At 33.0% G+C, this 17,290-nt stretch overlaps 1 pseudogene; it reads left to right on the forward strand.

Annotated features, from left to right (window-relative positions):
* The first annotated feature begins 13,296 nt into the window (after positions 1-13,296).
* LOC112470831 lies at positions 13,297-13,416 on the forward strand (annotated as a pseudogene).
* The last annotated feature ends 3,874 nt before the right edge of the window (positions 13,417-17,290 follow it).

Genomic DNA, 17,290 nt, shown 5'->3' on the forward strand with positions numbered 1-17,290 from the left:
TCAGCAATGCCCTTCATTTAGTGTTTCTCCCCCGGGCCAAATCTGAGACTCTACTACTAGCTTGAGATAAAGAATTTTATTTTCCAAATAAGCAAGTTCTGGGCTCTCTAAATCCTCTAAATTCTTCTTGCAAGTCGGCAATTTATTTTCTGAGTTCATCTCTTTCTTGTAGCACATTGTAAAATAAAACTAAAAGCAACCGGGTCATACTTTCAAAATATGCTTAGAAACCATGATGCTATCTTTTATAATTCCACAGGTTGCCATTTTTCCACATTCTATTATAGTTTTCTTGCCATCTACTACCTGTTCCTTAGGCTAATACCATATATTTTAGATTCTCGTTACAGTAGCATTCCAGTATTAGGTTTTCAGTATCAACTAGCTATTGCTGCTAGCTGATATAGAAGAACAACCACAATTTCTCAGTGACATGTAATAACAATAAGCTTTTAATTCTCTCGTGGGTCAGAAAGTCAGTTAGAGCAACTTTAGGGGCCAATGGCTGAAGCCACTCTGCTCACATCACAGGTCTATGGGCAGGCAGGGCAATTCTGCTCCATAAATATATATGTAGGAGCCCAGGCAGAAGGGTAGCAGCTACCCTAGGAAAAACTTTTCAGAGAGGTAACATATACAAGAGAGTAAGCCCCTTTAGACAAGCATAATTCAAGCCCATGCATTTATCACATCTACCTACTAACATCCCACAGACCAACACAAGACCCATGGCTGAGCCTAAAGTCAAAGGGTGGAAAAGTATACTCTCTTTTGTGGAAAGAACTTCAAAGTTCCAATGGTATAAGATATGAGTACTGGGAGGGAAGAAGAACTTGAGCCAGTCATTTATCACATCCTCCATGTTTTTGTTTGTTTGGGTTTTTTTTACTTATATAAAATTTATTATGGAAAATTTCAAATATGTAGCAGACAGAGTAGTATAATGACTTCCTCCATGGAAATATGTGGGATATTGGTTGCTAGGCTGAGCTGTCCTCCTGCTTCCAGAAGCATGCAGCTTCCCAAGCAGTAGTCAGCAGTAGCTTTTTAAAGCTTCCTTGTAAAGGGGTGGGAGTTAAGTGACGATCTCCAGCCCAGCTCCCAGTTTTAGGCAGTGAACCTGTCTCTGATCTCTATCTCATCTAGGGCACTTTATTCTCTGCTCCCCAAAAGATATGGACTCTCAATTTCTTCTACCTACTTCATGACCCATGGCTTCAGCCCCTATTCTCTTCATTGTATTTATTTCTGTTCCTGCCTCACAGAAATGTTTATCTTATTGGAAAAAGTTGTGTCTTTTTTTTTAACTAGGTATTTTTTTCTTTTACATATTATATATTACGACCTTGAACTTTCAATAGCATTGCACCTAAAGTCCTAGAATCCCTCAAATGATGGTTCCCTTTAATTTTCTGTGATGGTTTTTAAAAATAAAATCTGTTTAACATCTCTTGGCACTTACGTATTCCTAAATTTAGTACATTACAAAAAGTAACCAGTTTCTTGAAGGATAGAAATAAATATTCAAATTCAGTACATTTGAAAAAAAGATCAGATTACATAAAAGGAAAATGGAAAATAGTCCTCTATTCTTGCCAGCAAATCTAATCATTAAGATAAACTAATTTTAAGTGTGCATATTAAATATTAGTGTATTATTGCAACCTGGTTATCCCATTCTCTTCTCTATGCCTTATCCAAATTTTTATCTTTTTAAAAATTTTTTCACACTATAAAATTTGTTATGGAAAATTTCAAATATATAATATACACAGAATAGTGTAATGACCTCTATATACCCATAACTGAGCTCCATAATTATTAATCATTGCTAATCTTGTTTCATTTATACCAAGGGCTGGGAAACTATGACCCATAGATGAAATCCAGCCTACTGCCTGTTTCTGTAAATAAAGTTTTATTGGAACACAGGCATGCTCTTTTGTTTAGATGTTGTCTATGCTTGCTTTCATGTTACAATAGCAGAGTAATAACAACAGAGATCATATAGCCTGCAAAGCCTAAAATATTTATTGTCTAGCAATTTAGAAAAAAGTTGGCTGACCCTTGTATGATGCTTTCATCCACATCCCTCAGCAAAAAAATATTATATTTCATTTAAAAATATTTTAGTATGTATTGTAAAGGAAAATAACTTTAAAAAATACCATTCTTACACTAAAAAATTAGTGGAAATTTATTAGTTTTGTCTCTTCTACAAAACTCACGCTGAATATTAAGTGGGAATTCTCTAATACATCTTTTTCTTCCTACCCCATTATTCAGGTCCACCTGTAGTCTAACGAACCATTTCTTACCTTTGAAAGAGCTGCAGACTTTTCTTTATTTTCATTGGTAGTTCCTTCTAAGTAATTTTAACAGCTTCACACACATTTTTTCTGTGAATGACCCCAAAGAATAAAATATTCTGAATTTAACAAAGTATAGGAGAAAGTTAGCAAGCAAAAATAGCCCACTCATCAGAGATATTTCAGAGATTATGATTTCAGATATATTAAAGGTCCTATGAAAAAATATGGCATATAGAAGAAATCTCACATTTTTAAAAGGCTAATAGTATTAGAGATTTTTTGCTTTCCTTGAGAAAACCAAGGACTTCATTTTTAGAGGTTTTAACAGTTAAGTAATTCTTTGCATTTCTAAATAACATTTGATATTGAAATAGCTCTTTACAGTTTACATGGCAATTTTATGAGAGCTATCTCATTTAATATTTACAGCAACATAATGAGGTAGAGACGATTTTCATGCTAAATGATTCCACTGAGACACAAACCCATATCGTCTGCTTAAAGTCCATCAACCATGCTGCTGAACTAGCAGTCACAAATCTTACCACAGGGCAGTTTTAAACAAGTTTTATCACCTTTTACAGGTCTTGATTATATAAATGTACTATGTTATGCAAAGTAGTATTAATGGCATTACTTCTAAGATATCCTAAAGATAGATATCTATACAGTGAAGTTATTGCAATAAACTCATGAAATCTGTACCTTTGGAGCTTAAGATTCCAAGCACAGAGTGTTGTATCTTTCAAATTCTAAAAGAAACAATCTAGTATATATAGCTTTCATGAACTCTTTAGCAATTCTTTTACATCCTTGTAATGGGGCCAGAACACTAGTGGAAAGATGGCCTTAAATATAGGTTCAGAAAAATGGCTGATTCCAGGGTTACCAGAGGAAATATCTGGAACATCTTCTTATGCTAGGAAGTATAATGCCCCACAAAATGATTGGGGGGTGTGTTAAAAGGAAACAGAAGTCGGTTTGAATGCCACTGTTAAATCTGGGACATTTTGAGTATCAAAATAAATAATAACGGTAATAAATTATAATCCATTGAGTAAAATATGAGTCTACTCATATTTCCTCTCTGTGGTGGGCAGTGTGAAAAACACTGTCCAGACACATTCAGGACTGAAGGCCTTATTCTCCCAGATGTCAGCAGTGATGTGGATATAACAAGACAGCCCTCAGCTGTCAGCCTCCTTCAGGGATTGCCTCAGGTGAAGTTTCCCTCCTTAAGGTGACCATTCCTTCCCAGAGTGCTCTGCATCCAGGCACTGGTCAGTGTGGAGATATAAAGGCCCGGCCCTCGTGCCCCAATTCAGGGCATCTCTGAAGGGTCATCCAGTCTTCATCGAGGATCCATTGCAGCTCTTTTTTTTTTTTTTCCTCTGTCAGTTCTTTTCCTTTCCCTTCCCCTGCCTTACATAAGCGACGATCCTCAAAACATTCTCCATGAACCTCCTGCCTGCTAATCTCTGACTCTGACTCAGAGCCTGCTTCTCAGAGTAGGCAAACCATGCCATCCTCTCTTAAAGATTTCTTCCTGCAGCCAAGAAGGATCATTGCTTTTCAACTTTTCTGACTATTGAATGAGGCTGTAATTTACAACATTAAATTTTTATGACCTTCCCTCTTGCCTACTCGACTTTCTGTTTCCTGATAAGCTAGCATGAAATGGAGAGATGCAGGGACTAAGAGAATGGGGAAAGAAAGAACATGGGCAGACACAAACTGTTTAGGGAAGTCAAGACTGAGGCGTAGGACAAGTTTCTCTTTGGTTCCACCTCCCTTTCTTTTGTTATTTTTTCCCTTTCAACCACTGCCTCCCAGTGGTCCACTGTGTCTAGTGTATTCATATTGCATGGCTCCTTCATTCTCACTGAGGTTAGGACTTAATGTGTCATTCTACTGAAAGAGGTTAGGACTTAATGTGTCATTCTACTGAAAGAGGTTAGGACTTAATGTGTCATTCTACTGAAAGAGCTTGCAGTCAAAAGAATCTATTGTGTTTTGAGGCTCACTACGGCTCAGAGCACTCCCACAGAAATGGCAGAAGGAAGGTAATGGATCTGATGGCATTAGTAAGAAGGATGTTTTGGCACCCTACTGAACCATCCATGTAAGTAATTCTCCATTTACACATCAATTGAAGCTCCTTTATAAGTCCTTGGGGAAAATATTTTAGGAAAAATTAGTATCTGGAACCACTCTTATTTGAAAAATTTCTATAAATCCTTTACTGCAAGCTTTAGCAGATTAAATCATTTTTTGCAGAAAGAGTGAAGTTCAATTCTTAGTGATATAATTAGCTTTATTTCATTTGTTAACAAGTATTTTTAGTACACCATGGGCAATACAAGTCAATATTTAAGTTAAGCAAATGATAATCTCTAGAGCTGTGAGATTTAAAATTCTGACAAATTAGGTAGTCTTGGATATCACTAAGTATTAAACTATTCAAGTTATGAAGTGTGATATTCTATTTTGCAAAACAAATACCCTTACTTCCATTGTTTTCTTTACCGTGATAAACTATTATTTGAATGTTGCAACTAAATGCTTCAAGGTCTTGTCTAAACAGGGACATTAAGCTTGTTGGTTTGTGTTTTCCTAATTATCTCTTTTGTGTTTTTGAAATTGCTCCTTATTGGTCATTTTCAGTCTTTCCACATGTGTCCTTGTTTTTTGACAAGATGTAAAATTTGTCGCTAATGGCTCCACCGTGATAACCGGTGTCCTAAAATCTTTGATCATCAGGACATGAGTTTCATCAAATTGTAGACCTCAGAAATCAGTGGTGTAAAATTTTGCTGTAGTTTAAAAAACTAATTAGCCTCAGCTCTTTCATTTAAAATTTATATCCATGGTTCTATTTAAAATTTGGGGTTATTTGAATCTATTTCATTCTGTAAGAGTTCAGATCTATTCATGTAATCTCAGGTATCTGATTGATTTTTATATTCTAGTGCAATGTTAAAGGAGCCAACTAAAGACTGACATAATTTTTTCTCCTCTGTTAACAATCTATGCATATAATATTCCCATTGTTTAAAGAAAAGTGTCAAAAACCTTTCCCTAAAGAGTTTTCATCTACTCATGTAAGTAGAATCCAAATGTATGCACAAAATTAATCTGTAGTGTCTAGTTCTCATTATCCAGATGAGTCATTTTTAAAAGGTAGGTTTCAGGAGATTATAGGGTAGAAAAATACATGGCACTGGACATATAATATATACCTTCAAAGCATTCATACAGAAAGATTGGAATTCAAGTGAGGATTAAGAAGGAGGTTAGAACAAAAAAGTGGTGATTATGGAAATAGGGTGGAAATTACAGAAATAGGGTGGTTATTGAAATAGAGTAGAAAATAAAAACCGTTTGCCTTCAGATAACTTTATAATTATTTCATATTTTCTATTCGCTAGTGGAGAGCATGTAAGTCACATTTAAATCTTAATTTTCACTAATAGAAATGTTGGTAAAGTCGCTTTGTTTTTTACCAGGTGATAAGATATCTTTGTTTTCTTTTATTGCTTTCATTTGTCTGTGTTGTGTCTCATAAGGAGAATGCCAGAGAAAAAGAATTTGGGGGTGTTTTAATTTTTGAGCATATTGTAAAAAAGTAGCAAGTTAAACTTTATGGTTTTAGATCTTTTTTCAATCCTGCATCATTCCTCTCGGCCTGACTAACTGGAGGATCCATAAGCATTTTGCCTACTACACTATGCCAAGAATCATCTATAATCCATTAGGAAAAAAGCACAGTTAACATTTTAATCCATGCCTTTTCAGTCTTTTTTTTTTTCTGGGCTTATATATTATATATATATATACTTACACAAGTAATATATATCACTTACACAATTTTAAAACCTGCTTTTTAATTTAACTATATAACATGAACATTATACCATGTTGTTTATTACTCTTCTGCAATACAATCTTAAATGACCACAAAGTATCCTATAATACTTTGACCGCAATTTATTTAAAATAATTTTCCTGTTGTTGAACCTTTAGCTTCTTTTCAATTTATTACTATTATAACACCCTGAGATCAACAATAAACAAACATGGAGCTAAACATTTAGGCTACATGTCTTATTTCCTTAAGACAAATTCTCAGATGTAAAATTGCTGGATCAAAGAATGTGTACATGTTTCAGGCTTTTGATATAAGTGACTAAATTGCATTTCAGAAATGTTGTACCGAATGATACTCCCATGAGCAATGTCTAAGAGTACCTGTTCCCTGTCTTCATCAACACTGGATTTTATAATTTTTTTGCAATCTTTGGTGAATGACAGAGTGAAGGGGAAAAAAACTCTCACTTTTCCTAATTAAAAGCTACTTATCAAATTTCCTGATTATGCAAATCAATAATGTTCATTACAGAAAAACAGTTCCTTAAAGATGAAAAAAGTAGCCACACATCAAGAGCAACCGACAACCAGCATTAACACATTTTTTGTATATATAGAAATTTTCTGTTATGGCTTTTATTTTTGATTTCATGCTTATGTTAGATTTTTGCCTATATTTTCTTTTAATGATTTTAAGAATTTGTTAATTTTAAAATTTATAATTGTCTTAAAATACATCTTACCCATTTTCAGTGAACAGTTCAACATTATGTATATTGACATCATCATGCACCCAATCTCCAGAACTTTTCTATCTTGCAAAACTGAAACTAAAGCCATTACACAATTCTTGATTTCCCCTTCCCCTTAGCCTCTTGCAATCACCATTCTCCTCTGTGCTTCTATGAATCTGACTATTCTAAGTACCTCACATAAGTGGAATCATTTAGTATTCAGTCTTTCGTGACTGGCTTATTTCACTTAACATAATATCTTCAAGTTCATTCATGTTTTAGCATGTGTCAGAATTTCCATTCATTTTAAGGCTGAATAATATTCCATTGTATGAATATACTACATTTTGTTTATCCATTCATCTGTGGGCATTCCAGTAGCAGAATTGCTGAAACTCATGGTAATTCTATTTTTAATTTTTTTGAGGAACTACCATACTGTTTTCCATAGTTGCTACACCATTTTACATTTCCACCAACAGTGCACAAGAGTTCCAATTTCTCCATATTCTCGTATACACTTGTTATGTTCTATTTTGTTTATTTTTATTGTAGTCATTCTGATGAGTATAACATGATAATTTAAATTTCTTCTCCCTATCTCTCCCTCTTCCTCCCTTTCTGCCTAATGTCTTGGATCTTCTTCCCTTTGGTCGTTAGCTTTATAAATTTGAGCTAGAAACATGGCCTCTGATGGATCCAAGTTCATCCTCGAAGCCTAGCAACCAAACAGAAATAAAAATGCTTCCTCTTAGCCCAGCTTTAAAAATCTCATGGAAGGACACCGATTGGAGTAGACTAAACCATACATTCATTCCTTGGGCCAATCACAATGGCCAGAAGGGTATAATCTGATTAACTCTTTTTGAGTCTTATGCATATCTTTTGGGAAGGTGAGGATTATTCTATAATAGAATGGCACCTCCCATCAGTGCATGGAGAGGATGCACAATTCCCCTAAATGAGCAATGGGCTGAGTAGGACAAAATGGCCATTTGGAGAATCATTGTGAGCTGGTTAGTCAACCCAATGTGTGTCTACTACACAAAGAATCCTTAATAGCTGTGTCTACTATATAGTTGAAATCTTGAAGCTAGAGTTTGAGTTCTTCATTCCCTGCTGTCTTTTGTTTTCTCCCCTCTTTCACAAGGGATATATCAGAGAAGCAGACCACTCTGATGAGCTGCCTGTCTTCTTTCAGGTCCATTGTCTAAAGACATGACGTTGTATTTGATGAGAGATGTACTCTACTTTTTTTTTGAGGTGTACTCTATTTTAAGAGATGTTTTCACTAGAAATTGTGCATTCACCGGTAACATTTCAAAATTCATATGTTTATACTCTTGTTCATGTACTTTTCAATTCTATCTTCTCTGAGGTCAAATATTACATACCATCTGTTTCTGTTAGCAGGAAGTACATTTTCTGCTGAACAGAGCTTTTTGTAACTAAGAAAGTAAGACTCTATGTTTTATAAGTGTCATTATTTAAAACCCCCAGAGTAGAAAGCCATATTATATTGTTTATTGTTAAATGAAATAGTAGTTTATCTATTGCTGTTGCCATATAAAAGTTGCTTAATGTAATGCATTAATGTATTTTACTTCCTTAAAAAAGAATGAAGCCAAATTTAATTCAATGAGAAGGAAATTTCCATTATTTTGTTCACCACTAAAATAATTTTAAAAATAATTTGATGTTAATATTCTTCTATGTATCAGAGGTAAACTTCTTTAAAATTCTTTCTTTAAAAATATGTACAGTTATTTAATCCCTAATTCTGAGACGTTAAACCTTCAAAGTATGAAACAGTGATAATGATTAATCTAAATTAACTTGTGGAGAAAGAGGTACAGGAAAAAATCTACTCCAGTGTCTCAGAAACTGTCTGTAATGGAACAGGAAAACAAGCTCAGATTGTCTTAATGTCCTCATTCTGTTCCATATCATTTTGGTTACAGTATTATTGGGAGTTATACCTCCTCTAAATATTAGCCAAATTGGCATGAGATTTTAGATGAACAATATATTAAACTATAGGATAATGCAACAATTTTATTTTATTTTATTTTACTAAAATAAAATATTTCAACAGCTACTACAAAGCTACTAATGAAAATGAAAGTTGAGAAGTGATCGATTTACACTTTTCCTTTTGAAATTGTCAGTTCCTCAGAGACCTGTGACTTTTATATCTTATTTATCTCATTCTGATCAGGACATAACACATCAACTGGCTTATAAAGACCCTCAGAAATGTGTGTTGAATGAAATGAAGAACAAAGAGAAAAGGAAAAAGACGGGGAGAGAGGAAAGAAATAAAAGTGGGATAGAAAGGAAAAAAAGATTTTAACTTTAAAAAAAATTTTATCATGGGTCAAACGTCACTTGAATAGAGAAGAGCATCAGAGGCCCTATGGCCTAGTATCAGGAAAAAGGGAAATCCTAGAGGATCAGAATGCCAGAAGGGACCATGATTCTGATGCTGGGACCTTCTGTGCTTTGAATCTCCACGATAGACAACAGTGTCAGTAACTACTAACAGGACAGGATACAACTTGGTCTGTCTACAACTTGGTCTTTCTTTGAAATGACTCCTTTATAGACTGAATTCTTACCAATCTTCAAAGCCAAAAAGGTGAGGAAATGAAGGGCATTTAATCTCAAATCCTCTCTCCATCACCTCCAAATCAAATCATTGGCTATTGAATTTACTTACCAAATACCTATCAAACCTGTCTTCTCCTTCAATTTTAATCTTGGATATTTGATGTTAAAATAGGGCACATATCCTGAGAGTTTTACTAACTCTCTAAATTTATAAATACTCCTCAAATATGTATAACCAAAATTATTAAGCACCCTTATGAGACTCCTAATAATAAATGCAGGATGAAAATTATTTCTAAACTCTTGCATTAATGCTAATATTAAAATAAATTGAATTCTACATTCCATTCCTTTATTACTGTGACAACACTATCATGTACATCCTGCATCTGTGTACGCGATGGGGAACACCATCCTTGCTAAGATGCATACAATGCCTTCTCATTAGTTACCTGACTCCAATCACAACTATTCAAATAGCAAAGATAAAAAGTTTTCTAACACACTGTGTTGGAAAGGATTAGGGAAACTCACACTCTCAACTTTTGTGAGTATAAATTAGTACAGACACTTTGGAAGACAACTTGGCAATATTTATCAAAATTTTAAAAGCATATATACCCATTGACCTAGCAATTCCATTTCTGAGAATTTTTTCATAGATATACTTGCATGTCTGTGAAATGATTTATGTATTAGGATACACATTATATTAGCTAAAAATTGTAAAGAAATCAAAGTAGCCATCATTAGGAACTGTGATAATTAATTTTATATGACAACTTGGCTGGGCCATGGTGCCCAGATATTTGGTTAAGCATTATTCTGGATGTTTCTATGAGGTGTTTTCAGATTAGCATTAAATCAGTGGACTTTGAGTAAAGCAGATTGTCCTCTATATGTGGATGGGTTTCATCTAATAATTGAAGACCTGAATAGAACAAAGACTGACCTCCCTGGAACAAGAGGGCATTCTGGTAGTAGATGGCTTTTGGACTTGAAATGCAACATTGACTCTTCCCTGGTTTAAACCGGATGGGCTTGAACTTGAACTACAGCATCAGCTCCTCCCTGGTCTCCAGCCTTCCAACCCACCCTGCAGATGTTGGACTTGCCAGCCTCCATAATAACATAAGCCAATTTCTTAAAATAAATCTCTTTCTGAGTATATCTATATATATCTACATCTGTCTATCTATCTATCTATCTATCTATCTATCTATCTATCTATCTATCATCTATCTATCTGTCTATCTATCTATATATATACCCATCCTACTAGTCCTATTTTGGGGAGAATCTTGAATAATGCAGGCATGGATTAAATAAGTTATTATGCAACCATTTAATGGAATAATATGCACACATTAAAGGAATACAGTATTTCTATAGGCATTAATATGAAATATTCTCCAAGAGATATTCTTCAATTAAAAAAACACTCAGTATAGAACATGTGTTATACAATTTCTACCCATATATTAGCTTCTTTGCATATTGAACAGCTCTTGAAAGAGACAAGAATCTGGTAGCAGACTGTGGAGTGGGATGCCTGGTACTAGTAAAAAGAAAGAGATTTTTTCTCTACCTTTTGGATATTATAAAGTACCTACATTAACTATTCAAAAATAATTGATCATTGTAAAATATTCCTACTTTAGTTTAAGCCAAATATATTTTTCATTGTCTGTTATGTAACTTTTGAGAGGGTTAAGCTAGAGGAAATAATATTTTAGATCACTTCAAATATAAAACTTTAAAAAAATCTGAACCTAAATCATTAGGATGTGTTATGGTATACAACAATTTTTATATTCTGCATTTGAAACAGTATTATATTCATTTAAATTTCAATTTATTAAACTGGTATATACATTAGCTGCATTATAAGTATATGATGCAAATATGTTTTTATGAAACATTTGTAATTTAAATTTTGAGTAATTAAAATTTGAGCAACAGTAACAGTATATGATTTCACAACTCAATATGTTTACTTCATTTTCTTTAATTATTACTATAAATGGAAGATATCTTTTAGTCCTTTTGTCTTTAAAAATGCTTAATAAAATTTTTAAATGATAAATATATTAACAAGACTGTATCATGTATTTGAAAGTTACCAAGAGAATAGATCTTAAAAGTTCCCTCTCTCTCTCTCTCTATATCTCTCTATCTCTCTCTCTTCTCTCTCTCTCTCTCTCTCTCACACACACACACACACACACACACACACACACACAATATGTGAGATAGTAAGTGTGTTAATTAACCTTACGGTGGTAAGCACTTCACAATATATACATATATCAAATTGTCACATTGTACACGTGACAATGTTGTATCAATAAAGCTGGGGAGGAAAAATGAACTTTTAAGATTCATTCCAACTCCACACATATCACAATGAAATCCATCAAAACATGCTACCATGTTCTTCCCACACTCAATGATACCTGTCATCTCTTCACTTCTGTATTACTGTAATTCAGTCAAGTTGGTGGTGGATCATAAAGGTTCTATTTTTTTTGTCTAACTTAAACAGTTACTGAATTTTAATCTAGTGAAGAATAATCCATCTGGAAGAAGCAACTCCTAATGATCTCTCAAATACTCAAAGTAACATTAAAAGAAATCCTTCTCCATAGTATACTTCTAAAGGCAATTGAAAAATTTTTGTATTTGAAAGTCATGAATATATAGTTAATAAAACATAATAATTGCTATTCTGAAAGCTATCTGGGATAAAGGGGATAAGAGATAGCTTAGTTAGGATTTTTAACAATATTATTTTAAAACATTTGAGGAATATGAGAGTAATGGAAATATATGAGTATCCTCTTAATGAGGAAGGTATTTGGGATCCAGTAATCTACAAAAAACCAAATGATGTATACAAAAATGTTACTGACCTCATACATAGATTCCAGCATACAGATATTTAGTATTCTTTATATAACAGTATATATCAGAAGCTCTTAATACACATGTGCCCAGATGAATTAATGTCCCCTTCTTAGACAACTCATATGGATAATTTCATGTGTTCCCCACCCCCACCCCCCAAAAAAAATAGAGAAGAGAGAAGGCAGGAAAATGTAAGGGATAAAATAACACAGCATTTTATTATTTAGCAGGATTTGAGATATCATTTTTTTATTTCAGATATTGCTAGGAAAAAAAAGAAATACCCACCACTATTACCATTCTTGCTAGCTTCTCTTTAAACATCTTTGTTTAGTAATCACTACACTATTTGTTATTGTTTCATTTTAGAAGAGGACATTAGCAGCAGCTACTACTGTTAAACACTAAAATATCAAATCCTTCTTGGGTTGAATGGACATTTGTTTATTGCCTGCCCAGCAGCCGAGCATTCCTTCTTTCCCTCCACATAGCAGTTAACTTTCCTTTTGGGGAAACTATCCCATCCTACTTGAGTGGGATTTTACCTCACTCTTAACTGTAGGTATGGGCCCCATTGGCCCATGATAGTCAATGTAGGTGATTCTGTTCCTTTGCCACTTCGAGTGATTTAGGGAGAGTGATATGTACGTTCAGTGCTAGATACTAATTTTATAACTAATGATTCTATTGTATTCTGTTATTGCTTGTAAGACTTTCTTGGATTTTTCAAATATAGAATTATCTTTTCCAATTTTCTTGGATTTTCCAAATATACAATCATATCATCTGCAAATTAAGATAATTGTACCATTATTTTATCTTTTTTCTAATTCCATTAGATAGTATCTCTAAAACAGTGTTGAACAATGATCAGTGTTGTCTACCCTGAACAAGCCCGATTCCATCTGATCTTGGAAGCTAAGCAGGGTTGAGCCTGGTTAGTACTTGGATGGGAGGCCACCTAGGAAGGCCAGGTGCTGTAGGTGTAAAAAATAAAAAAATAAGGGATTGTAAACTGACAAGGTCCTTGTAATCTGTGAGGTCAACCAAAGATTGCCTTGCCTAAAAAAAAAAAAAAAAAAATGATCAGTATTGACCTCTAGAACATCCTTGACTTGTTCCTGACTTTAATGAGATGCTTCTAGTATTTATTCATTCAGCATAATGCTAGCTTTAGGATTCAGGTAACTATCTCTTACACTGAAGAAATTTTTTTCTATTCCTATTTTGTTAGGTTTGTTTTCTTAAACCAATAATTGATTTTGAACATTATCAAATAACTTTGTGGCATATATAAAAATTATTTTATGATCTTTCTCCTTAAATCTATTAATGTAATAAATTACTCAATTTTAGATTTTCTACTGTTGAATTATCCTTCCATTTTAGAAAGAAACCTTTCTTGGTCTGGTATGCTATAATCTTACGGTGCTACTAAAATCTACTTGCAATTTTTTTAAGGGAATTTTGTACCCATAGTAATAAGTGAGATTAGTTTGTATGGCTTTTTAAATACAGTCATTGGGTTTCATTAAAATAATTTAGGGGTTTTTTTTCTTTTAATATGCTCTGAAACATTTTAAATACTATTGGAATTATCTGTTCCTCTATGAATTTCCTGTGAAAACCCTGGGCCTGATGCTTCTTGTCAAGAAATAGAAAACAGAGGATTAGGTTTTTTTCACAACTTTATTTCTTCTGTGGTAATTGGTTCATTTGGATTTTCTGTCTCCTCTGGAGTCAGTTTTGGCTAGTTTTGGCAAATTATATTTACCTAGCTATAGTACATCTAAATAATATCATTAATAAGATAGTCCTTATTGTAAAAACAGAATATAAGTTTTTTCCAAGTGTCCATTCATCTATTTTAAATTGTTTTCAATTTTAAATTCATAGATAATAAAGTTATCTATGATAGGATTAAGCAGTCTCATGATTCTTTTGATTTCTGCTTAGCGATTATATCTCCTTTTCTGTTTCTTATTCTGTATATTTGTGCTTCCTCTATGTTTTTGTTGTTAAGATTACTGAACAGTTTATATTATATTATTACTGATTTTCTTAAAAATTGTTTTTGCATATATTTATTAATTTTACTATTTTTACATTTTCTAAATTATTAATTTCTGATTTATCTTTTTCAATTCTTTTCTTCTCTTTCCTTAAGATTAATTCGTAGTTTATTTTTTAACTCATTAGTTCATATATTTTTATTCTTTCTTTCTTACTAATAGAAGTATTTTATGGCTATAAAGTTACCTTTGTACGTTGCTTTATTTGTATCTCATTGGTTCTGATATATTTTTTTTATTGTTGTGATTGCCTATATAGTCTCTAAGTTTAGTGTGAATTTGATCTATCACTCACGAGTTAAAAGAGCTTCTGCTTTTCAAATTTCTAGGTAATAGTAGTAGAAACTGTGTAATCTGTTTTTGCTATTAATTTTTACTGTTATTGCATTGTGATAAGAAAATGTTGTCCACCTTTTTCTTCATTGCAATTTATGGAGATTTTATGTATGGCTTAATACGTGGTCAATTTTTATAAATTTTTAAAGGACACTTTAAGATATCTTCTTTGTTTTGACAATAAAGGCTATCTTATTCACAATATTATTTAAGTGTCTCATAATTTCACTTATTTTTATCTTCTTGATTTGTTGTAGACTAAAGTGATAAACCTCCCATCACTGATATTTTTCATTTCTTAGTGCATCCCCTTATATTTTTGCTTTATGAATATCGATGTTATTTTATTTGACAATAAATATAAATTATTCATAATTTCCTAGTTAATTGTACCCTTAATACCTTTCTTTTGTCATTTAATAGTTTTTGGCCTGAATTTAACCTTTTTCTAGTAAAAGATCACAATCTCTGCTCTTTTTTTATTTGCATTTGGCTAATTTACTTTGGCTCATCCTTTCATTTTTGCTCTTACTGAATTTCTTTGTTTTAAGTATAGCTCTTGAATTCAGTACTGAATTTGCTTTGTGATTTTCTTTTAACAAGTGAGTTTAGTCTCTTTATATTTATTTATTTGGTCTCAATTTTTTCATGTTATTTTTTAATTGTTTTATATTTTTTAAAAACATGTCACTAGCAGTCAGTTTCTTTTAATTTTTTCCTTGTGTATTTCTTTTGCTAAATAAGAAGGCTTGTATTATTCTAGTTATTGTTACAGCTTTATATAATGCCCCAATCTTCTATGTTTCAGACATTTCTACTACTTTCTTAAAATAAACTTTGATTAAATTAATGTATTTCCTCTTCCGCCTCCTATTTCTTCTCTACCACATCATTTTATATTTATCCATTGACTTTCATATGTTAAAGATAAGAAAATCAGCATATTTACATGCTATTTACTTTCTCTCCTCCTTCCCCTTTGCCTCTTGCAAATCTTGTTAGCTTTTCATTTTTGCATTGTCAGGTGTATAAGATTTTCATTTGGTTATGTGGCCCTAATCCCATATTGTTTTGCTCTGAGATAAATATATCCATTGCTCTCTCCCTGCCAGTCTTCTGTAGTAGTATCTCAGGCTGGCTTTTGTTTAGCCAAGTAAGACCTAATTGGCTACATATTCTTTCCCTTTTCACTTTCATTTTGGTGCTGGTTACATTTTTTTCTTCTACTCTTCCATTTGTGCTATCAGTTCACATCTCATTCTTTTTTCTGTTGTGTTAACATATGTTCCAGAAGCTTTTATATCTCTGCTTTAGGGTTTTCCCTCATGGAAGAGATTCATTCATTCTGTTATTAAGATTCATGCCGGAATGTTTGATTATAATTGTTAGCTGCTCTATGGAAATATTTTTCTCGTCAATGTGTTTTATCGACCCTTTGTTTCTTCTTCCTTTTCTTTGTGTAGCATCTTTATATGGATATTGTGCACATTCTTTTTTCATTACGTATCTCTGAAGCAACTGAGTTTTTCCTATACTATTACTTGCAAGAGGTTCATTTGGTAGAAGGACCAGGGCCAGTTATGAGCTACCTGAATTTTTTTTATATATAACCTTGATTTTGTGTATTTTTGTTTAGCCTTTACTTCTCCTCAGCCAATGGAGACAGACAGAAAATTTCACAATGCATTTTTCTTTTCCTGTTCTGCCATAGAGGCAGGAAATATAGCTTATCTACCTATTTCTTCATTTATACCCTCCTCCCCTGCTTCTTAGACCCAAATCAGGTCCAAGGGTACTCTCATGGCCAGTATATGAACCTTGTCCCTATTGTTATAAACAAAGTATTTTGATTTCCGAAATAAAGTTTTACCTTTCATCTTCAAGAAGTATTCTTTGCTTCTCTAAGATTTACACCCATGGACTCTACTTTCTCTGAGTGCAGTCCTGTGTGATTTCCCTGCTCTGAAGGAATCATTCCACTTGTTTTGTGGTTCCCTTCGTTTAATGGAATATCTAACCTGTGAGTTTCCTTCTCTCCTCTCCTCTCCTCTGCTCTATTCTCTCTCGCTCACTCTCTCTTACTTCTAACATCTTGTTTTTGAATGATTTACAATGATTTACAATGAGAGAAGAGAGAAAGGACAACTTCACACTGACATCCTAGATATATTTTGAAGGTAAAAATGATGAGACTTGATGGTATCTAATTAACCATCAAGTTTCATCATTTTTACCTTCAAAACATTAGATATGAGACTTATGACTTGAGTGGAATGTGGTATCATTCACCAAGATAGGAAACCTTAGATGTTTGATAAGATAAAAATCATTGACTTCAACCTTATACGTGTTACATTCTAAATGTCTGTGAAATGTTTAAATTGAGATGTTAGGTAGGAAGTTGGAAAACAATGTCTATAACTCAAAGAAGAGGTTTAGAGTGGAGGGATTA

This window comes from Pteropus alecto, unplaced genomic scaffold (assembly GCF_000325575.1).
Source record: "Pteropus alecto unplaced genomic scaffold, ASM32557v1 scaffold3, whole genome shotgun sequence".
Classification (NCBI taxonomy): domain Eukaryota; kingdom Metazoa; phylum Chordata; class Mammalia; order Chiroptera; family Pteropodidae; genus Pteropus; species Pteropus alecto.